The sequence below is a fragment of the Triturus cristatus genome, chromosome 10, assembly GCF_964204655.1.
Source record: "Triturus cristatus chromosome 10, aTriCri1.1, whole genome shotgun sequence".
NCBI classification, from domain to species: Eukaryota; Metazoa; Chordata; class Amphibia; order Caudata; family Salamandridae; genus Triturus; species Triturus cristatus.
The window spans coordinates 701,879,161-701,907,156 of NC_140593.1; the positions used below are offsets into that span (position 1 = coordinate 701,879,161).

A 27,996-nucleotide genomic window follows, 5' to 3' on the forward strand; every position below is an offset into this window, starting at 1 on the left:
GCCCCTGTGGTGCATCTGAGCACCTAGCCCCCACCTGACAAAGGAGAGAGGAGCTGAGCACAACAAAGTGCTCCAAAACTCCCCCAAACCAGTTGCACCTGGTTTTCCCCCAGCCCTGTGCTGTGTGAGAAAGGGGGATATGTGTATAAAAGAAGAGGCTGTGACCCCATGAAATTGTTCTCTGTTGTGCCTGACGTGAGGGGGGCCTGCTGCTGCTGCTGGGCGCCAGGAGTAACCGCCACTAGGGACTGCCTCCCTGCTGGAGAGCCTGTGAGCTGGCCTGCCTGGTCCCAGCCTTTGCCCCCCCCCCATTCCAAAAGACTTTGTCTGGACTTTGTGCTAAAGCGCCTGGAAAGCGCTAAACCATCATTTCCTGGGAGCGCTTTATTTTTAATTTCTGGAGAGCACTTTTATTTTTATTAGGAAGAGCGCTCCTGCGATTAATTTTACAGCACTGGGCTGCTACCTGGGAGCCCACCCCGCTGTAGGCTCATTTTGCGAGCGGGTGCCCACCCTGCATTCCTGTGCACTGAGCGGGTGCCCACCCCGCAGTTTGGGAGAAAGAGAGAGAGCGGGTGCCCACCCCGCTCCCTGAATACTTAAAAGAGCAGGTGCCCACCCTGCATTGCGTGCCTCGCGGGTGCCCACCCCGCATATCTGCCTTATTGTGTTGATAAAAATTTCACGCGGGTGCCCACCCCGCAATGGCCGTTTTCTGAAAGCGGGAGCCTACCCTGCATTGCCGAAACCTTGAAGGAATCACCGCCGCGGCCAGGTAAAACCGGAAGTCAGGCTGCGCATTGCCTGATGTGGGGCGGGACTTCCGCTTTCCCGAAGGAAGCCCAGTGCCCACGGAATCCCCAGGAAGCTGGCACCGGGAGAGGAGCATGACGGGAGGCCTGCTGCCAGCCGGAAGCAGAAAGGTGCTGTTGGTCCTGGCGGGGCTCCCTTGTGACGGTGGGAGCCTCGCGGACTGTCCCGTGCCAGGAGGGAGAGCCCCGCGCCTGCACCGGAGGAGGCGTCCCCAGAATCGAGGAGAGTCTCACGTGGCAAGCCTGGAGACCAGAGGAGCGTCCCCAGACAGCCCTGTGAGTGGGGCTCATTTGCGAAGGGGTTGGGGGGTGTGTTGGGGCACATTGCCGGTGCCTGCCCACTCCTGGCAGTACTTACTTTGTTGGGGGCACAGCTGCTGAGCGGACTCACAGGAGGGCGAGCCACTCCACCGTTGGGGCGTGAATATTTGTTCAAGGAGCCCCAGAGTGGGGCCCCTGCCTACCTGTGCCCATTCTTTCTGTTCTTGTGGGGGCATAATTGTTTTAGAGCCTGTGTGCTCCAACGTGAGGGCATCGAGGTGCCCATGCCCCATTTCTCCCAGCTGCCCCGCTCGCAGAGGGCAGCTGCACCAAGAGGGCAAGTGTTATTGTTCAAGAGCCCCAGAGCAGGGCTCAGGCCATTTTCCCCGCTGCCCCGCCTGATAGAGGGCAGCGATCACGGTTGGCGGAGATTGATTTAGGAGTCCCTGAGAGGGACAGAGTTGGCACAGGGAGTGCCAGTGCACACATTTTTGCCTTCACAGCTGCCCAGCAATTTGTGGGCAGCTGCCACATTTAGGCCTGATCTTTTGCACCTTCTGCTGTGCTGCATGCGCAGCCAGCCCGGACATTCGGGACACTGGGCATTTTGAGCCCCTGTGAGAGGCCCGTTGGCCTGTGGCCAGTGTCAGTGCGTTGCGCCCCCGATAGGGGCACACTGGCCTTATGACCATTGTTTTCTAAAGTGTTTTATGCTTGCAAGGCCTAGTGCCTCATATGGTGCTTGTGCATAATGTAGTTATGCCTCCTAATGTATTTATGCCTCCTAATGTGTTTAGGTCTAATGTGAGAATGCGGAGGTCAACATTGCACCAGTAATTACTGGTTGTGCTCTACATCTAGAAATTGTACGACATTTTTTTTATAAGTCCTACATTTGCTATTTCCACGTTGTGACTGTTCTGACAGTGGCCCAATTGGCCCTGTCATGTGGTTGGCACCGTGTACATTATGTGATTATGATCTAATGTGTTTATTATAATACAAAGGCTATTTTTATATATAACCTTGTGTGGAGTTCCTTTTGTGGTGTACCTAAGGTGTTGTTGCTGTGTGCGTGCGCAAACGCTTTACACATTGCCTAGGGGATAAGCCTGACTGCTCGTGCCAAGCTACCAAGAGGGTGAGCAGGGGATATCTTTGGCGTGTAACTCCCTTGCCCTGACTAGAGTGGTGGTCACTGCCTGGCTTTGGCGCAAGCCTTAGCCAACCAGAAATCCCATTTCTAACACTATTCCTTATTTGATGGTTATGAACAAACAGAATAGTACTAATACACATACAAAGGTAGCAAACATTAAAGGAGATAGAGTAGACTTTGAAACACCAGATGAGTTAGATTTACAACATACTGTGAATAAAAACAAAACTGATTTAAATGTATTTGCAAACCTATTAGTACATTATGTAGAAACAATGGAAGTTAGTGATTGTTATGTTTGTATGAAATTGCCAACCTCAGTAGCTGAAGGGGTAACTTATCACTTACCCTTGACATATAGTATTTCATGTAGTGTACTGGCTAGTTTATTTTATAGAACTGGAAAACTGCAGTATTATTATTCAAATGTAGATGTAATATTTTCAGAAGTCCCTATGCGAAAGAGCATTTACCCCGTCCTTAGTACTCGAGACTCACAATTCATGGGTGAATATTTCTTAACAGTGAAGTCAATAGATATAGCTGATGTACAAAAACGCAACTTAACGTGTAAATTACATGAAGAAGAAAATATATTTTTGAATTTAGTAGAACAGAGGAGACAGGATTTTCATAGAAGGGCCTCTGAATCGAAACCTCAGATACCTAAATGGGCTGAGAAGGAAGACCTTTTGGTAACTGGCAAGACTCATGCTGCTATGTCTCTGGATTTTGAAAAGAATTTGAAAACCTTTCTCCATAGACTAAAAACAGAATATAACAATGCATTTATTGGTTCCAGTGAGTGTAAACATAACTTTTTAGTAATTGGGGGTTGGGGACTAAAAGGAGGAACTGATCCAGTATTTCCTGGAATTTATTATATTTGTGGAAACAAAGCCTAATTTAGGCTGCCTGATCATTGGTACGGGAGTTGCTATTTTGGAATAGTATTCCCTAAAGTTTATCATGTTAAAAGAATCACTGGAAGCAATAATGACAGTAATGGACTAACCCGATATAAAAGAGCTAGTTTTTCTGAAATGGTAGGTGATATATTTGGTGCATTGATACCTTCAGTGGAGGTTCTGCTAAATTCTCGTAAAATCTGTCAATTGTCGACAATAGTTGATCGGTTATCTACTGACACTGCGGGAGGATTTTTATTGATCAACACATAATTAGTTGCTGTTAGATCTATGGTTTTACAAAATCGACTTGCCCGTGATATCTTATTAGCAGAAGAGGGTGGAGTCTTTAAAATGTTGAAAGCGCAACATTGCTGCACTTATATTCCTGACAAAAGTGTAGAGATTGGAAGGTATATTAAAAATATTACACATTTGGAAGAGGAACTGAAACCACTGGAGATTGACAATGTATGGAAGAAAATAGTTTTTCCACTATCAGTGGTTGGTTTTCTAACATAGGTAAAAGTATCTTAGATCAAATAATATTGCCGATCATGGGCATAACTTTGTTAGTTCTGATGATAATGTGTTGCCACAAATGCAGTGGGAAAAGAAATAGGTACAAAGTGAATGAGAAGTGTAGAAAAAGAAAATTAGATGAAATACGACTTGAAGAATTGAAGGGACATATCTACAAAAGAATGAAGGGATCACAATTTAAAAAGGATAAATAAAGAAATAAAAGATTTGAGGAAATCGAAATGGTAGAATGCTAAAGTTGGCATCTGATTTAATAGAAGCTGGTGATGGCATAAAATGCCATCAGAGAGGGGATTGATGGAGCATGGTTTTGTATAAAAAGAAACGTGCTCGTATGCAATCCTCTCAAATAACCTGTAATACTATAACCAACATGTTTGTGAGTACTAACGTTGCACAACATTTTACACATTTTATCTAGGGGAAGCTTTTCTATGTATTTTACTAACAAGTAACCCGAGTGTCCTTAAAATGGCCGCCAAAAAGACGGGAACTCTTCTGTGCATGCGTCTACTACATCTACGTAGTATGGCATTTCCTGTCGCTTGGTGGGAAATCTTTGCAGCTGGGCAATAGCTTTAACATGGCTGCTCGAAATCCTCGCATTAACGCACATGCTGAGCTGAAACTAACCCGTGCAAGTTTTACTAAGGTAATGATGCAAAAAAAAATATTAAGTAAATGGAGCTAGAGTAGAAGTAAGTAGTATACAATGAATTAATTTAATTTTGTATTCCTACATGTTTTTCTCTGATTTTTTTTAATAGCTTGTATTTGGGCCTTGGAGGGTGACCGACGTCACCTATCCCTTTGCGACAACTACTCATGCGGGCTGCATCCTTGTCCTGAGACCAATGAGGTCACTGAATGGCTGCCAAAACATGTGCCCAGCAAGGACATGGGATGCTGGACTCTTGAAGCTAAGAAAGGAAGGAGCTGAAACATTGCACTACAGATTTATCGATCCACATATGAAATGCTTGTGGAAATAAAGCTTGTGGGTATTAAATTTAAGGGGGGGGGAATTAGACAATAGAACTACAGAAAGTTATGGCACTTAGTATGGCCCACTGCCTGGCCCAATCAAATTGAGGGGTGTACATACAATGGAAAGATTTGGGGATGGGTCATACATTTGAATTGGTATAACAGAGGTAAGTTTTAGTTAGTTAGACACACTTGACACACTTGATGCCAAGATGCTGATGCTATGCTGAGATGCTGTTCAATTTTGCTGCAATCTGACTGAAGAATCCAACACTAGGGAAGAATCGCTGACTAACCGAGGAGGTACATCAAGGAAGGGGTCCGGACGAGCCCGAGCCGGAGAGAGTAGCACCAGAGAGGGTTGTAACGTTGGCATTACACTAGAAGAGGTCACTTTCCTGGTCCTGAACCTGTCCTGAATCTTTGATACTCTGATGTCTAGGTCCTCACACCATTCTAGGTAAATATAGTTCTGTGTAACCCTGGGCGTAGTTCGCGAAGTAGCGCTACGCAAAGTGCACTTTGCACTTCGCGAGCTACGCGTAGCACTTCGCGAACTGCGTAGTACCCTGTTTGCACTGTGCAAGATGCCGTTTTCAATGATTGCACAATGCGGACAAGCATCCGGCACTGTGCACTCATTAAAAACGGCATCTTGCACAGTGCGAGCTGTAGTTTTCTACCGCTCGAGTAGATTTTTACTCGAGCGGCATCTTTCTCAACGCGGACTGGTAGTTTCTCATCGTGAGTGGTCGCGAGCATACGTGACCACTCGCAATGAGAAACCTGACCTCCCCGCGTTGAGAATCTCGCTGGGAGGTTTATTTTCCACGCGCGCGATCGGCAACTTGATGTTGTTGATCGCGAACGAGGAAAAAGTCTCGCCAGGATGTCATTTTGCTTGCTCGTGGATGCCAACTTGACATTGAGGACTGCGAGCAAGCAAAAAATGACCGCTGCACTACGCTATGCGTGTTTGCACTGTGCTACGTGCAATTCGTGTAGTGCGAAGTAGCGCAAACTTTGCAAACTACACGAGCATAGCATAGTGCTTTGCCCAGGGTTAGTTCTGTGGGATTATGCTCCGTATTTGCTCTCTGTTCTTTCTCTCCTCAGGTACTGTCATCACATGAATTTAATTAATGCAAATTGATTATAAGCTAACTGTACTATTTATCCTGATGAAGAATTTGGTGTATCTACGTGTATTCTGATTTGACTCACAAAATTATGAATTCCGATAAATCCTTAAAACTCCTACAGTCTGTGGTTCCTTAAATTAAAAGTTAAATGTGTTATTATTTCCTTCCTATTCTAATCTAAAACTAGATCAATCGTCAAAGTACATTTACATAAGGAGACAGGGAATGGTAACGATACTGGTGTAACAGGTCTCTAAGGTAAATCAAAATTGATGACCAGCGGATATTTGCTAGCTAATTGAATGTATGAATGTATGTGGGCCCAAAAGTGAGAGTTGTGTGTATGTGTGTGAATAGAGCTGGTAAAATCCGCTGCATTACCGGCATGGCTTGAGCATGTCAGGCCATGACCGTCTAGAGGGTTCCGGCACCCCCTGTACCTCAGCTCTCACAGACAAGGTGAAATATATAACCACTAATTTGAGTAATTCATTTCAGAATGGGAAACTGGAAGCTTGATTGCCTATTCTTTCCATTTTTGTTTATTAGAGGGTATGTACATATAGCATTGGTTTACACAAGGAATAAGGCTTCTGTTATGGTCAGTTCACATGGTACATGTTAAACTGAATACAATAAATGAGATAATGTTTGAACATTTGTTTTTGAAACTCCATAGTAACAGGTCTAATGACAGCAGCGGTCCATGCAGGTATGCGCGGTGGGGCAGTAGGGCGGGGTGGGCGATGTTGACAGACGATGGAATAGGATTTTTTTTTTTTTTTCCTATTCTGTCATCTGTCGACTCCCATACCGCCCGCCCCACCATGCTTACCTGCACAGACCATCATTGCTAAGTGAATATTTTTTTAAGGAACTTTTTTTTTTTAATGTACTTCACTGGCTCAAAAACACTTTTTGTCAGAAAATCTGCACTTGTTTGTCCAAATATACTTTTCTTCTGGTGACTGTGTGTTCAAATATGCTCAGTTCCATGAGCTCCAGAAAGTTAATAAAGTTATTGCTATCTTTTTTATGAATGCCCATTTAATTTTGGCTGGGCTGTTGCCAAACGTTCAGAGCCTTTTTTTCCAGATACTCACTGAATATGATTTTGCGCCTTCTGTGCACATACATATTAAAGATAATTTTGAAATCATTAAAGACGTGTTTTACAGATGATGGAGATTGCTTTCACCATTGATTAATGTAGAAGATGCCCAGGGAAAAGTTGTGTTAAAAGGTGATCTATGAAGAAGCCCATGTTACAGTACAGCTCAACTTCAAAACGTAATCTTTCAAACTATAAAATTATTGACCGGTGTTCACCAAACTTCACATGTGTCACCACATATGCATACCAGGAAGCTATTCAAAATGTGGTGAAGTTTAGTCAAAATCAATTTTGAATTCCCCATAGAAAGTGTAACTCTACTGGCACTATCTCTATATCTGTGTGTGGGAAGGCAAGCTCAACCTAGCCTGCAACTTACTAAGCTACTGAGCCTTCCCATTTACCACGTCAGCAGTGACGTGTATATTAATGGATTATTGTAGCATTTTATTATTTAATATATTTCTAATGATTTATAATGATACTCAAAAGTTGGGGCTACCCAATATTTGTTGTGTGGTGGCACTTTCTATTAAAATGCATGAATTTAACATGATTTAGCTTATTCATTGTAGCACCTGAGGTTGGCAGACTTCAGTAAATTCTTAGAATAAAGGACTCAGGCCAATTTATGAGAGGCTTTAGTGACTAGAACGGATTTATGAAAAGCAGCTGATACACACCAAATGGAACAGTAGCTCTGTGGGTTAATGCAACAGCTGCATGAATATTATTGGTTAAAAATTGCATTTGTTACACTGTAAATATGTGGAACCTTTCTTATAATAAAAGTAAAAGAAAGACGATGATGCACATATATACCACAGCATTAAATGTAGAGCTCAAGTCCAACACTGGCAAACATTTCACTTGGTTCTACATTACCGTGTAGTAGTTTTTCAGGTTAAAATAAGGGATGAGAAGCAACTACACAGTCTATCGTATACACATTTCTGTCTACATACCAGCAGCATTTGCTGCTCCTCACAGGGCAGTTATATTGTAAGGCCGTGTTTGTAACATGGAAATGATACTATGAAGGTATCACACATGATATTTTACACTAAACTCATAGCTCATGCAAACTGTAGATTGTTTGGATGTCGGTCTTGCAAATTCCAATAAGTACAATGGAAGATAAATGGCATTTCATTTGAATATTATACTGGGCGTGCCTGTTATATTACATAATAAATACAGCAGTTGTGAGGTTTCGGCTGCACCAATTTAAAAATGTAGGCTTTATAGTACATAAATATATAAGACCCGTTTTTATCCTTGTATTCATCTAACAAAGTGAAATGGGCGTGGCTTTGTTTTTTTATTTGCACTAAAATGTTACTTGTCGTCACACTTCAGGATTACAAGAAAGTGGGTCTCATTGTGAGCTCAGTGGAATTTCTGAGCAAACTGGGTTTTCACCTGGGGGCATATGTATCAAACGATTTTGTATTCGCAAACGCTGCGAATCGCAAAAAAACAGCGTTTGCAAATACAAAATCGCAAAATGAGATGTATGAGGCATTTCAGCATCGCATTCTTAAGGAATCGCTAATTTTGCGATTCCTTAATTTTGCGTAAGCATTTAAGAAATCGCCAATTGCTATTCCTTAAATGCTATGTAACACGGACCCAAGTTGTGCGATTGCTCCTTAAGAAATCGCAAATTACCACCAACTTCAAGATGGTGGTAATTTGCGATTTCTTTGAAAAATGCACTTTTTGGCATTTTTCAAAGTGCCATGTGGCGCACATACATGCCCTTAGGGCATGTATGGGCGCCATTTGCCCACACATGCTAATTTCAGGGGTGCATCAGGGTGTCTTCATGACACCCTTGCACCTTTGAAATTATTATCAATTTGCGATTAGCAAATTGCGAATCGCAATTTGAGAAAGACTTCCCATTCATTGCTATGGGCCTCCTGGCCCATAGGAATGAATGGGAAGGTATTCCTTAATTGCGATTTCGCAATTTGCTAATCGCAATTAAGGAATTTTAAGAATTCGCAAAATTTGTGCGAATTTTTAGATACATCCCGTTTTGCAATTCTCAAGTAGAGATTCTCCAAAAATCGCTATTTGAGAATTGCAAATGGAGATTTTGATACATATGCCCCCTGGATCGGTATTCCAACTCTAAAAAAAATGACACTCTTTTCCCCCTGCACAACTCTCGTCAGGTAAAACCTGGTGACATGTGTAAGGGCAAAGTCAACAATATTTTTAGTTTTGCAGCTCGGAACACGGAAAACACACAGTATCTCTTATTCCAAAGAGAAGAACTCAAAATGGATAGGCAATACCTCCCCTTAAAAGTGCACCACAGTTGTATTTTCTGGGTGGTCACCCTATATACCCTGGGTCTGACAAGGAGCCTCATTTTGCATCATTACTCTTCATAGATTTTGAAATATTTTGTTTGTAAACCAAGAAAATGTTTTTATGTACGTGTGTTTAAAAAAACTAACATATTGTAATCTTCCACTTTCACAATCCTTTGTATGCCATCAAGAGTGTTACTCTGTTCAAGTTACAAAATGCTCTAATTTTTCGTTCAAAGAAAAAAACAAAGAGCTTCCCTGAAAGAATTATCTGCAGTTGATCAGAAGAAAAAAGCACTAGTTTGTAAAACAGAGGTGAAAGCGTCTCTGAATAGTTAATTTTCAGATAGAACTCCAGCAAGCTTATTTAGGTGACGCCGCACCTCCCACACCCCTAGTTGGTGTCACATGACAGCCATACCTGATTATGCCCATGTGTTTTGCACATACCACCACCAGAAAAATTGTGATTTCTGTAGTAAGTATTCTGTCATAAATTGTTTGAAAGTTTTAATATTTTTCACCTCCCACACCTCTTCCAGCTTTTATATGACAATCAGGTCTCAGGGTCAACATCCCGTCTAGCTTATCACCTGCAGTAGTCTTGTATTATGCCAAAACGGGGCCTCAGAGATTAGGACTCTGATCCATCTCAGTGCAAAGGGGCAGCAGAGTAAGACAATTTTTATTGCTGGACGCAAATTCTTTTTCCCTGCAAGGCCATTTAGTAGGTTGAGCAGCTGGTGGTGATTCAGAGACTCCAATTCTAGTCTGACATGGGGATAGTCGTAGTCTGCAAACATCGTCATTGAGATGAACCATTTCTGATTCCCAGGACTATATGTTAAAGTCTGCTAGGCTGAAATCCCCTCATATTGTGACAGCAAACATTTTCGAAAGGCTATCTGAGGTGGCCCTCCAGTAAATAAGACATTTCTTGCTGAGGACTGTAAAGCTGGTAAAAACTTGGGGGTAATGATGTTCGGAAAGTAGCATGAATCACACAAAAGGTGATGGGAGAAGTGTTTCCAAATACTCCAATCACTCATCTTAGCATTTCAAACCATTATTATTTGTCTGCTGTGCCACTCTAGGCAAAATACCTCCTTCTCCATAGGAGTGCCCTGCACTTCATGGAACAGTCTATCTCCAATGGCCAGTCCAGGCTATTTGTAGAAGGGAACTCAAGGAACCTCAGATCAGTTTCAGCCTGGTTAGGTCTCATCAGTGAAGTATAGCTTGGATCCTATGGTAACCCACATCTAGGAATACACTTGGCCACTAAGGACATTAGATCTATCACACAAAAGGTGATGGGAGGAATGCTTGCAAATTGTTTACCAAGTATCAATTGCTTGGGGTTCATTCCCACTCATCCTTTACAGGCAAAAACATAGACTAAGGTCTTTCTTATCCAAATCAATACTGACCTTGCTTTTCATGAAAACAGTCCACCCAAACTGACAGATGAAGACCCGTCAAGAAAGGAACACAACCAGCCCTAGAGAGGTTCAGCTTGTTTGGCCTGATCAGTGAAATATAACTCGGTAATAATAGGGTAGGATAAAACTTGTAAAGTGCACTAATACCCATAGGTGTCAAGGTGCTATAGCAGAACAAGACGAACAGCAGAGGAGAGGCGGCCTAAAATGATACTAAGATGGAAAGAGCCAAGTTTTCTGATGTTTTTTAAAGGCTAAAAAGAGTATGCTTCTGAAATATAGTTAGGGAGTTCCATAGTTTGGCGGCTGCAAGCGAAAAGGAGCGACTACCCCATCTAGTCCTAGGAAATCTGAGGGTTTCATAAGATTTTTGCAAGAAGAAGATCACAGTTGCCTAACCGGAATGTACAATTGAGAAAGCGACTTCAGATGGGAGGGGCCCTTGTGATGCAGGGCCTTAAAGACAAAACACAAAGCCTTAAAAACAATGCATTTTCTAACAGGGAGTCAATGTAGGAAACAAATCCCCTCCCTAGCAGAGTGCCGCTTGGGAGTGTTCAGAATGAGACAACCTGCGGCATTCTGTACCACCTGTAGTTTATTAAGAGAGGCACAGATAATGTTCAGTTACAGAGCATTGCAGTAGTCCAGCAATGAGATAACCAGGGCAATGATGACTAACTGGTGTAGCTCCGGTGGGATAGAAGGAATGACCTTTTTCAGAATACTCAGGATGTAAAAGCACATACTGACAGTGGGACTGACCTGAGCATCAAAGCTCAGAGCGTCATCAAAGATCTCCCCAAGGTTTTTAGCTGACCTAACGGGGGAGGTGAGGGATCCACAGACCTCTGGCTACCAAGTGCTTGACCAGATGGAGTTTTGGGAACCGAACACAAGCACTTCAGTCTTGTCTGCATTAATATTCGGGGAGTTGTCCTTTATCCAGCAAATCATGGTGGACATACACTGATTAAACCTCCCTTCTACCCACTGCAGGTCGTTAGAAATGGAGAAGATAATTTGCGTGTCGTCAGCATATGACAGCACTTGAAAACCAAATGAACGCACCAGGTCTGCCAGAGGGGCCACATAGAGATTGAAAAAGAAGGGATTAAGAGACGAGCCCTGTGGCACACCACAGGGAAGACTAAAGGCCCTAGCCGTGAAACCTCCACAACTTACAGTTTGAGCTTTGTTCGACAGAAATGAGTGAAGAAGCTGCAAGGCTGTCCCAGTGACCCCCATTTGCTGCAGGCGCTGAACCATACGTACCGGGAGTCAGTACCGAATGCTACCAAAAGGTCAAGCATTATCAAGATCTCTGCCCCACCCTTATCAACCTGGGCACCGATGCCGTCGGTAGCCACAATAAGGGCAGTCTCTGTGCTGTGACCATTACGAAACCAGTTCTGGGAAAGATCTAAAATCCCCTGAGTATCCTGTGGTATAGTGATCAAAGGACCCAGGTCTGGACTTATCCATGGCCCCTTCAGGCATTACATCAATCACACAAAAGGCGATAGGAAGAATGCTTGCAATAGTTTAACTATTCACAATTTCTCTGGGTAGCATTCTAATCTATCATTATTCATACAGAAAGTAGCTGCATTACCTCTAACTAGTGACATGTACCCAAGGCTCGGCATCACTCTGAATTTAAGTGTGGTCAGTAGGCCAAATAATACCATAGTTTGTTGTTTTGTTCATACATACCAACTGTTTAACAGCGTCTAAAAGCGTCTAACGAGATACTGATAAAATCTGGAGAATTCACTGTTTCATTTACTTACATTTTGGAGCGAGGATTTTCAAACAAAGAAAGCTGTAATCCCTTCAGACTATGAAGCTTGCACCTAGTTGGGTTTTCACATTTATTTAAAGAAGCAGTGTGATTAATGTTGCACTATACATAATGAAACATATGAATAGACTTAGAGATTAGAATCATGATAGCATAAACTCGTTCACATGGGCAATTTATGAAGGAATTCACGTGTAAATTTGATTTCTTGGAAGAAAACACTTCTTAGCTTAACTCCACTCATGGTTGAAAAAGCTGCAGACATCTATTATAGCCCACTGTAGCGGGCTACACCAGCTATTAAAGATCCGCTCCAGCATTAAAAGCTCGAGCCAAAGAAGAGGGCCTTTAACAAGGGAGGAGGACTTTAATGCCGGTATAGCCCAGCTACGGAGGGCTATAAGAACATTCCACCACCAGAGGGCAGAATGTTCTAGCAAATAAAACAAAGGCCTCAAGAGCAGAGGGGATTGAAATTCCCTTGTGCTCCCTGGGGCCTTTATTCACAGCAACAGATGTGAAGGACAGCATTGGAATGTTGGGGCTCCAAGCTTTTACTGACCATGAGAAGCCCAGAGCACTCCATTGTTTTCAATGGTGGTCCCAACATTCCAATTTTCTCTATTGCCTTAGTGCCCGCCATAGAAGGCTCTACCGCCCATTAAAGGCCCGCTCCAGGGTCAGGGAGTGGGCCTTTATTCGCTGGTAGATTATGCTACAGAGGGCTCTAAGGCTATTAGAACATTCTGCCCCTTGAGGGGCACTACTTAGTTGAATTAAGCACCATTTTTTTGGATAATAGCTAAAAAAGGGGCGACCTTGTAACAAAGTGTTTTGGTTGTTAAAGTTTATAATCCCCTAAAGGTCAGTTTTGTGCTTAGCTTGGCAAAATCGACACTAAGGGACAGCGGCTTTACCACATTCATTTTAACACAAACATCGTTTTTTATTCAATAGCCTCTCAGAGTATTTCCAAACTTCGATAGTGCATTTTGCCTGTAGTTGAGAAGAAATAATTAAGACAAACTGCAGTGGAGGCGATCTTTGATTCCATCGGACAGATCACCATGCTGCTGCCTAAGGGTTCTCTTCCACCTTAGGAAGTTACAAGCTGCAATTGGCAGCAAGAAAAAAATTAGGGTGTACACTTGGGTGCTCTATTCCACAGTCTTGTGACAGAGAAAGAGCACGGTAATGTATAGGGTGTCTTCAGTATACTGACAGGTAGAACACATTAAGCTCTTTTTTTAAAAAAAAATACATATTCAGGCCATATTTGTGTCCGTTTTTTTTCAATATCCTGGGAATACCCAGCGTTTGTTGAATCCTTTAGAAGGAACAGAGAAAATAGACAAAATGAAGTACATGTTGGTGATTTTTTTACAGATTTTTTTTTAAAAGTGCTGTACAAAAAAGCATACTTTTTATTCTGAAAATTGCATTAATGTAAGGCTTGCTGTGCTAGGATCTCCATATTCCCAGTTAGCAGGAACAAGCAGATATGCAGCAAAAAACATTTTTTAACCGTTTTTGCATTTTTCTGAGGGGTAGTCCATTTTTCCCAATTTTCGTAATTTCAACCTACTCGAATTTTGTGATGGAAAGAGCTATGAAACTCATGAGTGATCCCTTAAAACTACAAAAAAATTGGTACCCCTCTTGTGTGGGTGGGCCTAGTACCTGTGACAGAAAAAGCCCCAACACTCAAACAAATAAAAAAAATTCACTCAAACTGGCCCTTCTTTGGCAATAAGGATAACGGTGGATTTTGGTCCTAGGCTTGGCTGTCACTTGGGGAATCCTACAAAACCCAGCTATTTCTGAATGCTAGATACACAGGGGAATTCAGGTAGGTGTGACTTGCATGAATCTCATGAAGTTTGTTTGCATAAACGATTTGAAAACCTCAAACTTTTCTAAACCTCCACTTTCTCCTCACATTTCCAATGGGGACGTTTGGAAATCTGCAGAGATCCACAAATGTCATACCACCCATAATTTGCAAAAAAATTGTTAGTTTTAGTGTAAAACTTGTATGTGCCTGTTGCGTATTGGGGCCTTTCCTGCCTTGGTCACCAAGCCCAACAACTGTAACAGATCAAACCAGATACTATACCAAGTCAACATAATTTTCGCATTGTCCCTGGATTGGTACATTCCACCATCTCAGCATCAATCTCCCTCAATGCTTGTGTCTGGGGGTGGGGGCAGAGATAGTAGAGCAGCTTATTCCCAACCTAGCAGAGAGTTAGTGAGTGCTGGGACAGAGTAGGCATCAAGACCAAATGGCTGTTGCAGCCTCCTATGCATTCTCATGGAGCTCTGGTGTACGATAAGACTGGGGCTCTGGTTGGAAGTATGTGTGTAGCCAGTAGGCACAGTAAGACTTTTATATTTTAACAAAAAAAGGAAAACAGAAGACTAAGGAAATGTTTACAATATTATAGTAGTTACATCTGAGGGCCTGCCAATGGTGCCAATTATTGCTCTTTAAGCCTCAGAGTGGGCCATAATCAGTGTGTAATTCGTTGATGCAGTATCTCTCTAATTATCTTAAAATAATCAGCATCCTAAGCCATCCAGGACTTATTATTAGTGACCTTGGGAGAGGTTTGCAGGTTTTTAAGCCCTCGAAAGTCAAATGCTTTGCTGCCCTGTACCAGCGCTTAAAGCCACAGAGATGTGGGTTCTCTGTGGTTGCTTGATAACAAGGTTCAATGGCAGAATGTAGATATTCAATGTGATGTTGAAAGTTTCCTTTTATTCTTATTGAAAATGTGTCAAAGCCCTTAGGTTTGGCATATAAATGGTTAAGGTTAAATATATGTCCAGATTTATTGAAAGGCTTATAATTTACTGGTGAATGTATGGTAAAACAATTTGACAACTCCAGTAGTCCTAACTTTCTATTGTTTAAACCCACTGTCAATTATTCAGAAACTTAGTTGGATTTTAAAAGCAAAATCGTACAAATAGTCACAAGAAGAGACCACATCATGACAATAATACATAAAATACATCTGTTATACATGTGACATAAAATATATATACATTCCATAAAAAGACTTAATGGAAAAAAAAACAGGCAAAGAAGACATTTATGGCCGACACCCAAATAACAATCCCTAACATCCTCAGCAGTAAGTCCCTCGTAAGAAACCTTGACACACAAAAGCAATTTTTCTGTGATGCTCAAATTCGCAAGTATAAAAAGACAGGTCTAACACCAAAAGAATCAATGGTTAAAAATAAAAGTTTTATTAACTTAAATCGAAGGGTTTTATATAAAGGGCAAATAAATACAGTGTGCAAAGTGTCACAAGTTGAAAGCTGATCACAGGAACATGAGGACAATTCAGTGTGCTTATACCATGTTTTCTCAGGATAGAGCAACTGATGAAACAAGCCCAACCTGAAGTAAGCCAATAGTCGACGCTGATGATTTGGCATTTCATAAAGAAGATAAGGCTCTATCCTGAAAAATTTCTTATATGATGGTTTGCCCAGGGCTAGGGCTTCCCTCTTGGATGCCACGCTGAGACGAAACGTCTGCTTCAGCCACACAACATCTTGTTTAATAATGCTCTGTTGGTTGGAAAATAACTCTGGTCTACCAAGAGCATTAAAGGTTTCCTTGATATAAACCAGCCAAGGGATACTGTGCATGTTGTCCAGCTTCATATAATCCATAATGACTAGCCTGTTGAGACTTAATTCTTCCGTTAACCACACAGCACACCACCACTAGAGGGGTCGAAAACAAATAAAATCATTGATGCATCTCATCTGTAGCTCTTCATGTAAGATCTCAGTTGGGGTACTTTGCCCTACCCCAAGAGGAGCACCGTTATTGGGCCTAGTTTTGTGTAACCTCTGGGGTTACACAAATCTCACAACCAAAAGTGGAGATTGGGATACACTTAGCTTTGGAAATTTCCACCATAGTTTTAAATGGCTTTCGGCGCAAATGTGAGGAGAAATCATTTACTCCGGCGCATGTCCGCTTTAGGCTCCCAGAGTTCTTTTTTATTAAGTGTTGCCAGTTAAGCGTGGAGTCTATTAAAATTCCCAAATAGTTAAAATTATCAACCTTGCCTATAATCTGGCCCTGCACAGAAAAAGGTTTCACTTTTCATATTTTTCGGCCTCAATACCATCACATGCAATTTTAAAAAATCAGTAAGTAACTCCAAGCTCCCCATAAAATCAACAAAAATGTCTAAAAGACGCAGACTTCTGGCAGTGCGGGCAATTAAGACAGCATCGTGTGTGTATAAAAGAGCCAGGAGCAGGCTACCCACGACTCTTGGGATATCTATGCTCAGCACAGAAAGAACAATCCCCAAGTGATTACATACATAATGGGAAGAAAGGGGGCCAAGATACAGCCCTGCCAGACCCCTGTTCTAAGTGAAAAGTGCGTTGTGCATTCCCCATTACTACCGTAGAGGACTGAAGCCATCAGCCCCTGATGTAGTTCCCTAAGTAGGTTCACCAAACACTGTTCCATATCCATGGACCCAGCTTGGCCCGGAGCTTATCCCTGATAACCTTATCAAAGGCGGAGCTGGGGTCCATGAAAGCAAACAGGAGGGAACCCCTTTTGGCTCCAATAGCTCTAGAGCATCAATTTGGTGCCTGGTGCCAGGGATAAGGAAGGAGAAACTAGGTCTTCTCCCCAGTTAAGGCAGGAGAAACTAGGTATTTCCCCCACTGTTTGTTACATGCATTTGTGGAGACATTGTTGTAGGGTGAAGGGCATACTGGAGCACAAATTAATGGTTCTAAAGACCTACAGAGTCCCAACTGCATGAAGGGGCTTATTTGGCTTCTTTTATTTTTACCATCATGTTTGTCCTCTGTACTGTTTAAGGCCCTTTAGAGAATGTCCACAATGTTTTTTCATCTGACATCCTATATTTATTTGTAATTATCTGTGTAGTATTTCATTTTGAGTGTATTAAAGTACTTTTCTTTTTTGAAGAAAAACACTGATAGTACATTTTTCTCTTGAGTGTTATTTGTTGTCCACACCACATATCTGAATAAGCACTGGACTGCTCTGCCTCACTGTCCTCTGAGTTAAGTACTAAAAGAGGTTCTGGGTTACCCGCTTGTTGTCCCCATGACACCAGAAGTGAAAGGTACTGGTTGTTAAGGATTGAGGCCGACAACTCCAGATTGCCCTCCAACCTAAAAACCTTAAAGATCAATCCTCTGCTCTATAGAGAGCCACTGCCACTGCCTTAATCACCCTTCTCAAGGAGACAAGGAGGGCTCTTCACCACAACTCACCAATTCCTTCAATTGAGCACAGTAGCTTTCAATTATCATTTGCTGAAAATCAAATTCCCTAATTATCATAGCATTAAAATTCCTTACAGAGTCATCTTGATATATGCTACCATTTGGTTGTTTTAACACCAGGTGGTTGCTACTGAACTATGTCTGTAGCTTTATCAATAGGACAGGATTCATTATCTGTATGCTGGCTAATGCTGGACATATTGAGCAAACAAGAAAATGAGGCAAATTCTCACCATTCAACAGGGGACACTTAGTAACATTTCTTCAAGTAACACATTTTACCCTTTCACAAACTGATTAAAACATTTTTAGTGAGCACACAGTCTTCCAAGCCCTCCACTGAACTTTCACACTAGAAAAACCCCAGCTGACTTGGTCAACAAAAGTGCACCCATGATACAATAGACAAGTAATAGTGCCAGAATTGCATGACGGAGACTCATCATCTCCCGGTCCAGCTGCATAGATGCATCCCGAGGAGCCCATGTCAACTGAATTAAAGGCTTTGTCGATGTATACAAAAGCCAACAAAAGTGATCCTTTTTTTTGGCCAGCACTTATGTCACTTGGAGAAGGCAGCATTCTTGATAGTCCATATTTCCTCTATAATCTCCCCTGAATCTTTATCATTATTACTTCTTCACAGGCTCTTATGATATAAAGAGTAGGATATTACCATAATGGTCTGCTCTGGGAGTGAAATTGAATGATAAAAAGCAAGGTCAAATAATTAACTATTCTTTTATGTGGGAACCTAGCTAGTTTGTAAAAAAATGTCTCCAGGTCTGTGGGAAACATAAATGTCCAATCTTGCCTATATGTATTCTACCCTCTTCAGTTGGATCATTCCTTGATCCCCAGATAATTTGCAGACATTTTGCCAAAGTGATCTCGCCAATCCTCTTCCATGACATCGGAATCTGAGAAATGTACCAACATGTTTTCATCTGTGGCTACCAGTTTCTTAAAGGCCCTTGAGACCTTAGCTTCTGCAGCCCGTTTAACTTCAAACCAAAAGAGTTTTGGATTGCACATTTACCCTTAAAAGCCCTCAACCCTTATCTGCTTCTCAAGGCACAATTCTTAGGACCTTCATTATCCCGTTTTGATTTGCGATTTGCAGCAGTAAGATACCATAGACAATGCAAACCCACATCCATTGATTCAAACTGACATTCTGCTGTTATGCATGAAATCTGGAAGAAATGAGCTGGAGAAGCAATAGAAGGGAATAAACCCTTCATTCTTATATCAATGTATATGTTAAGTGGTGCAGATGACAATGCTTAGTTTGGTAGGTTGCTTCAAGTAATCAGCACTGGTGCACATTTTGGGGGATCCAGACTTATTTTGTATCACCATATTTGTTATAAGGCTTCTTTAACTGAGTTTTTCAGCATGCATATAGTGAAACCTTTATGTAACTGATAACAAATACTATACTTTTCTATACATGCAATTTTGGTCATATACAGTTACTCTGCGAAAGAAAATGCAAAAAAATCACTCTCTCTGATCTCTCGCTTATTTATGGGTGGGAAGGACAAGGAGAGCTGGGGTCGAAGGAGAAGGAGGTAGTAGGAGTGGGATCCACTGTGGGGAAGGCACTGGAGCCTCTATGACAGCTGGGTGGCATGATCCTCCAATAGGCTCCATGTGTTCAAGTGAAGGGGGGGATTCCATAAAGACAATACATGTTGGTGATGTAATGCTCATCGAGAGCCCGATGTGTAAGTAGTTGGTTCCCATGGGGGTTCAACTGATGCTTTGCAAGGTGCCCAGTGTTATTGGAGGTTCACGTGATGGGGACGCCGGGGGCATGCTATATGTATATACATCTTCAACAGACCAGTACCCCACTAGTATATATGTGGGTTCTGACTGGGGATCAAGGGGTTAGATGTGTAATTGGACAAAAAGAGTGAAAATCAGGTCTCCACCGATGAGGAAACTGGGGGTGGATCTAGGAAAAGAGCGCATTCCAAGTCCGGGTTTTGAGGCAACAACACAGGCATCTAGCATCCTCTCTGTGCAGTGCCATTGCTTAGGCTTTCGCCCATCGAATGGATGAGCTCAGCCAATGCGCTGGATCTATGGGGGTTGGTAATTTCCAGTGCAGCCCTGTGTGTGCATGGTCTCATGTATATACCCAGGTCACCCACCTCCCACGATGAAATGCCTGCTTTTATCATAACTTGTTCCAGTTGAGAATGTACAATACTCCAGCATGTTTATAACAGTGGACAATCCTGTATCATATGGCTCAGGTCCTCACCAGCAAGGCAGATCTAGAGCCTCAGTCTGAAGCTGCTGGGAATATGTGGGCCAGTTGTTTAGGGGAGAGATATGCCCTGTGAAGGATGTAGAATTGGATTATTTTCAAACAAACATTGCGGGTATATCAGGGCCTTTTCCCACTCCTTAGCATGAAGCGGCTCGCAGAAGTAGGTCTCCCATGTATCCTCAAGGGTTGCAGTGTGATAAGAGCCTTGGTGAGCCAGCTAACTAACTTACATCCATTGGCCATAGAGTGTAATGTTTTTCTGAGTTGGTGTGTGACTGGTATGGTCTTGTGGGATATCCAGCTGTCCCCCACAGCATCCTTAAAGGGGGCATAAAGGAGCAATTGGCCTTCGAAAAGTGCATACAGATCGGTCAACATTTTGAATGTCATTAATGGACCATTCTGACATAGATCTCCAATGCTTGATAGCTTGGCCTCCTCCCATATATGTAGTAGTCGGCAAGTATGTAGTCCGATAAGCGAGCCCACAGGTGCGTGTGGCGGTAGATGCCTAGTGACATCAAGCGCCTTCATCACACAGTAGAGTGCTACCAGCAGAAGAAGAGGCGTGTCTCAGAGTGCTCAGGAACTGGGGTTTAAGAGTCAGAGGAGAGCCTTGTGGGACAGAGGAGGATTAACTGATACTGTGTCCTCTAGAAACCAGCCCATCAGTCATCTAGTATGGACAGCCTCCATTATCCAGTATAACTGACAACTACACATGGAGGTATTCCTTCCTGGGATTAAGCCATTTTGATGATTATGGATCACGTGTGATAGCAGCTGTTGAACTCTTTGGGGTACCATTAAATAAAAGGTATCACGTCCCAAGTTCCCTACTAATAGCAACAGTCAAGGAAGGCTGATGCTTAAACTATTCTGCCACTTGGGAGTAAATAGTTAAATGCTGCACAGTTTAGTTGAGTCAATATGTGCTACATATTGATTCAATTTATATGTGATATGGTGTGGAAGATTAGAAGGACTGATCCATGTGTGTTGTACAGAATCATATAATTTAGGACAGGGCACTGGATGGCCTGGGGACTATACAGAGTAGATTTTAAACACAAACGAGTGTCGCTATACTTCATTGGAAACTTAAGAAGATATCCACATGTTGCCTGAGTGACTGTAGTTTCAGTACAGAACAAAATAATTGAGTTGTGGCACAAACAACTTATTTGGGGAAAAGAAGTCCCTATATGACTTTGACATGAATGACAGAGAATATTTCAGTGAATTGTAGTGATGCCACAGGGACACCACAGCTAAAAAGAAGGTAACTAGTGTACTTTAATGAGAGCGCAAGCCAACCCACACTCCTTTGGTCAACCTTCAACTTTTGCTGCAATTTAAACACACACAACTACCCACCATTATTCCAAGTGCTAATTGAACACAGAACTCCCAACATTACTACACATAACTAGGCTGCTGGGCACTAAGAAAAACATATTAAGATTTCACTTTAAAAAACAAACACATTTCAGCATTAAAGAAAACTTAAGACATGTATCAGTATATAATATGAAAGGAAAACAAAGGAACACCTGGAGCTAAGTAACCTTAGCAAAATCAGAATGGCACACTTTGCTGATGAGTTATCCTATGCATAGTAAGTAGAATTATCTATTTTGTTTCTCTGCATTATCATCATGCCCATATATATCCAGATGGGTTCTCAGACCACTCTCAGCATGTTTCAACTATGCCGTCCCTTAACCCGCACAGCATTCCAACATATTCTGAGGGTTACTTCAGGATCACAAAACTCCCATTGCCTTTCCTCTTGATGTGAACGACATTTCCTATTTTTAACTGATTGGACTTTGATCCGTCTTGATATCAAATGACTGAGTTTTCCATGTGCTGCTTCTAACCTAGTCCTGACTATACTCTCCTATTCTGTGAAGGTATCCCCTTGTTTCAGCCATCTCAACATTCAAGTTCTAAACAACAGGCTTTCTTTTGTGCCACAAATATAAAGGGGAAACCTTGAAGTATGGATTGGTGCAATAAAACCACAACATGGTCATGACTGCATAATACATGAACTACTCCCACTGTATACATTTGGTTAGTACTCTAATCATGCTTCTGATCTGACTTTTTGTCTGTGGATGATAAAAACAGCTATTCAAGGGCTACTTCCAGAAAGATTTCACTTTATCACCTCTTTATCATACCCAAACTGAACATTGTACCAGAGACCAAAAACTCTGGAAATCCTTCTGTAGAAAGTAAGTGTTTCAAAAACTCTACCTTCCTACTGGACATAGATTCAACTGCAGCCTGACTTCAGGCTTCTTACTTAATTGTAATTTAGGACAAAGGTAAAGCAGCTCTTTGTCAGCAATTTATTGAAAAGGCCAATTTTGTTATTACCCAGTGTTTTCCCATACTTAAAAAGGAAATCCAATGGGCTGTAAAAGACACATAGACAAGTTCAGCCCCTGTACACAACTGGCACAGACCATGTACCACATACTGGTGTCCACTCTGCCGGCAGACAATCCAGAGGAATATAGTGCCCTTCAAGTCCTGTACGTACGAAGCAAATGAAAAACAATGACTTTTGGTTGTGAGGAGGACTAAGATTCCCCACTTGTTCCCCACAGTCCAGGGACAGTGGATTAAGGGCTCAACAGTCCCGACACAGAGTCGTCCCATGCTGGGACTCAGTTTTATCTTCTGGAAGCACTAGAAGTGACAGTCAAGTTGGAACACTAATATTACCATACAGGCCCCATTGAGGAAGCCTATTTTTCTACCATTAAAGGGTGTCTAATTTTCTGTACTTGTTGTGGGAGAATCTATATGTTGTCTTGAAGAAGGTGGTAAAAATCATAGAGACCCACTGAAATGCATTGACGAAAAAAGACTGGAATTGTTAACATATTTGATATGATGATTGACGATCTTTAGTTCAAGTATCATGTACAATATGGATATAGAGCAGTAATTTCAAATAGAACATTAATGTTGTCTTGTTGTATCGCTCTCAACATTCTATATTATTTTGTTGTATGGTTTATGGATTGTGTCAATCTATGTTGCACGGTAATGTGGTAAATGTGAATGGAGTTTTTTAACTAATCTTTCCTACAAATGGGAATTGTTTTTAGTACTGGAAAGTGTTTTGCGTTTCTTTTTTATTATAACAAATGATATGCAATTTATAGTGTATATCTATAAATAAATCACTGAAATATTTTCTTATATTTGCCTAGTGTCTTTCCTATACTGCAGTGGTACTGGGGTTGATATATATGATACACGAGCGATAAGCCTTGACTGTGTATTAGATTGAAGGTTATGAGATATTGTGGTATTGGATCTCCCAAGGAAAATTTTACTTTTACTGCACAAACCACATGTCCCCTAGCATACTCATGAAAGTCTTTTTCCAATGAAAGCCACCAAAAGCACAAAATAAACTTTCCTCTCAGGGCCAACATCCCATGACATGGGCCATCATCTCTTGCCTGAATTTCACGATACTCATGCAGAGAACACACCCCAGTATGTTCTACATATCCTGCTGCCATAAAACGATTTTTAAATGTTGGAAATGACCATCTTTTACTTGGCATCCCCCTATATTTTGAGTTTTGGTAGTGAACCCATTTTCGTGCCACATGCCTTTGCAAACTTTACCCCTGCTAACCAGTGGTAAAGGACCCGTGTTCTCCTTCTTAAACATGGTAAAATTAGAAAACACCTAATTGGCACATTTAATGTATGCATCCCTAATATATGGTGTTACTTGTACCCAGGGCCTGCCAATTAAATGCATCTAGTGAGCTGCAGAACTCATTGAGCAACCCACTAAAGTAGCACTGTAAGACATATCTCCGTGCTGCCACTGCATACTGGGTGCACAATTTAAACTGTCAATGTGGCCTGGCAACATAAACCTTTTGACTTTGCCAGGTTTAAATCCTTCTTTTTATGGCTTGTAAGTCGCCTGCTTGGTAAGCCTGAAAGTCCAAACAGAAAAGTGAATGGTATTAAAAGTAGTACTTCTAAAATTAATGATTTACAGGTCCTGGAAGGGTAAAACCTCTAAAGTCATTCTTCATTGTAGCAAGGTTGGCTCTCCTATGGGTTAACACTGATTTACATTACTAAATTCATTAAGTAATACATTTAGTTTGGGAATAGCTAGATAATCACTTCAATGATTAACTTTAACAGTAATTTAAAATTCAGCTTAACGGTCCAGTTGGATTATAAATGACCTTTTTTGAAAATGCCACTTTTGGAAATGTTAAATTTTCCTGCCAGTGTTCAGCTGTCCTCTGACCCCACATGTCTTCCCTGTGGTGAAATGTGTATTGTCCCAGAGAGTGGACAAATTGCTCCATGTGTGGGGAGAGGGTTGCCTCCATTGACAGAATGCCTCAGATCTATGCACAGCCCATTCCTGAGCTTCAAAAGATATCTAACCTAGCAGATGATGCTCACACATAGGCCTGCCTTCCTTTTGTCTCTATAGTCAGACTGGCTTCAAACGCAGTAAGAGGGGAAGAACTGACTAGAACTGAATTAGAGGGTGGACAAAGGATTTCCCTCTACCCACAGACTGACACTGGGCATATATGTGAGTCCACGGGCCTCTCCTCAGAACACTCCTGGACCTGTGAAGAATCAGAAGGAGGCCTCTTCTGCTGTCTGAATACCCTGAAGAAAGACTGGATTTGCCTGCCTTAATCTCAGGACCCAAGATGCGACCCCAGGGGTCAGTTGGCTGACCTTCTGTTTGAGCTACTAGGACTCTTACCCTGCAACTGCTTAGCTGATTAGTTCCAACTAAACCTGCCCTGGACCCTGCTGCTGAACTCTGTTGGAGTGAATCCAAACCCCCAAGGTGCCCCCCCCCAGGCTCTGGATGCTTAACAGGTGTTGGAGTATATACCTCCTGTCCCCAAAGTGGAAGTAGTGGGACTTTCTGCCAACGTTCTGCCTGGAGAGCCAATGGAGACCGAGGTCACTGTCAAATCTGTTTACATCAACATCTAATTGTCAACCAATCTTTAATATCAATCAAATACTTTGATGCTTAAAAACTGTCCTTTGATTGTTTTCCTTAGTTAATCTGTAATTTTTATTTAGAATATTACACATCCATTGCGTCACTGTGATTGTCATTCAGTTCCTTTATAGACACTTATGAGGTGCTCTATTCTCTTGGCTGTTTTCATTGTGTCTTATAAAGGCAGTTATGCATGTGACTATATTTTCTCATTGTCTCTGGCTTCTCTCAAAAAAAGATATCAAAACCACTATGCTGGTTTAACATCACGTTTTTTTCTAATTTATTGAGAATCACTTAATACTCATCAAGAACTTCCCTCTCAGTAACAAAACGTCTGAAAGGTGTTAGTGGATTGCCTTACCTTCAAAGCCCAAAAAGAGTAAAAGTAGAAATGCCTTCCTCTGTAGCCTGAAAGTGGACACCTGGATATCACATAAATCTCAATCACAGGTCTCAAATGTATCCAGCAATTGCCTCCGTGCCATAGGTGGATGATTCGGTGATTCCAAAAATGGTGGTGGTGGATTTACCGCCTGCATATTAAAAGAAATTAGTTGCTATATAAAAGTTGAAAAAGTGACACAAGAGCAGTTACACTGTCCAACTATAGAGAAAAGGAACAGACAACACGGTAAATGATGTACTCTCACCACATTTGCAGCATTATATCATAAAAATTAAATGTGAACATCACAACAAACACACAGACATGAGACACTGTGCAACTCATAGAATATTTCTTGAAGAAATGTTTGAAGAGTACAAAAACAGTAGCCAATAGGTAAGATCCTCCTGGTTTAACACACTGAAGGTTGAATCAAAAGCAATGCCTTACTTACTAGGTGTGTGTCACTGCAGAACTCAGTTACATGGGTTATGACATGCTTAATTAAGGCGTGCACATCACCCTATTAAATATGTGCTCCAGATCGCAAACAAAATATTTCACAAAGGAAAGAAGTGTGCATGTCACCATAGAGCTCACATTCATGGGTTGTGATGCACTTCAAAAAGGTATGTGAATGACTGATAGAAATGTGTGTGCCAGGTAAAACAGAAGTTCGCTAAATGTCTCAAGTTGTTCTGGTACCTAGTACGTATGAGGCTGTTAGAGTGGGCTATCCAATTCGAATATATGACGAAACAACAAAAGTTGTTTTACCAATGGCTTTTACAAATTATGATGCCGGCATTACCCCTCAATTTATTTGAACAACATGAGTTATAACACAATACAATCACAACGAACGGCATTTCAACGCATTCATTTATGCCGCATGCCATTATAATGACTAACGGTATTTAATGGCACTTAAAGAGGCAAAGCAATATGCTGGTTTTACAAATAAAAAAGGACATATAACTGCGCCTCGTAGAAGAATTTCAGGCACTAAAAAGATGTATCTGCTACAAATACGTCTTGAATTTTGGCAAACACCACCATGCCAATGCTTGTTCCTAACGCACATATACAGTAAGGGGGAAAGTTCAGTAGTCCTACCTTTCTGTCTAAGGATGTGATAGAATGCTTCCCAAAGGAAAATGACGCTGCTTGAATGTCAGTAACGGTAGACATAAAACCAAAACAGAACAAAAGAATACCTTTCTGTCACAAGTTAATCAGGGTAAAAAAACACTCCAAATCACACGTGTTTTGAAAAAAACAAGGGCATGTCTGAACGAATATTGGCCAAATTACAACAGTTTTTGTTGATGGTGGCTTCAGACTACCTGGAGAGATCTGCATACATCATGCATAACTAACACTAATACCCTTAGCAGTAGATTAGTTGCCTGTTTTAATATTTCCCCACAATTTTTTGTTATTTTTCGATTTTGTTTTAAACCAAATTCAGAATGTTTTTGTATTCCTAGTGGTTTACATCTCTTATAAATTGGTTTTAGTTTGTCTATATTTATTTTGTAAAAAAATTCCCTAAACTCTGTAGCGAGGGTCAACTGCTACAACATGCATGGGATGTAATGCCTCCCCACTTCTGTCTTACAGTAAAGATAGCCACCAAATGTACTATAAATATGTGCCTAAACGTTGTCTTAGCTGTCACTATTGTTGTTTGCCTTCCAATTGATGTTGTAACCATACACAATTGAACTATTTAAAACTCAGAAGCGTTCTTAAGGCCTCTTTGTTGTGTTAGAAAAGTGTATTTTTCATCATTTGATTAGGGGTGGGCAGAAAACTCAGCCACCCCTGCTCCCCGGCCAGGTCCCTGCTTCTGAAAGCAGCCAGGCCGGGGAGAGCCTCCCCAGGCCCCGGTGGACTCCCGTTCTCAGCACCCGGACCCTCGGCTGGCTTGCAGGATGGGGGGCTCCCACACCCCGGGGCCCGCCGGACGGAGCACGAGCCCCGGGCCCGGTCCCAGCTTCCGAACCCTAGCCAGGCCGGGGAGAGCCTCCCCGGGCCCCGATGGACCCCCGTCACCAGCGCCCAGACCCTCGACTGACTTGCCAGATGGGGGGCTCCCACACCCCGGGGCCCGCTGGACGGAGCACGAGCCCCGGGCCCGGTCCCAGCTTCCGAACCCTAGCCAGGCCGGGAAGAGCCTCCCCGGGCCCCGGTGGACCCCCGTTACCAGCGCCCAGACCCTCGACTGACTTCCAGGATGGGGGCCTCCTGCATCTTGGGACACTGAGACGCAGCACGAGCCCCGGGCCCGGTCCCAGCTTCTGAACCCTAGCCAGCCGGGGAGATCCTCCCCGGGCCCCGGTGGACCCCCGTCACCAGCGCCTAGACCCTTGGCTGGCTTCCAGGATGGGGGGCTCCCGCACTCTGGGACCCTGGGACGGAGCACGATCCCCGGGCCTTGTCCCAGCATCTGAACACTAGCCATGCCGGGGAGAGCCTCC

The 27,996-nt window shown here is 42.3% G+C and overlaps 1 protein-coding gene across 1 annotated transcript in view; it reads right to left on the bottom strand.

The window, feature by feature from the left end:
- Positions 1–27,996, bottom strand: part of LOC146789911 (uncharacterized) — a 3,228,338-nt gene that overhangs the window by 2,366,212 nt on the left and 834,130 nt on the right. The window contains exon 5 of the mRNA XM_085631221.1: positions 25,490–25,661. The gene's annotated coding sequence lies outside the window, so the exon portion shown is untranslated. The remainder of the gene's footprint in view (positions 1–25,489; positions 25,662–27,996) is intronic.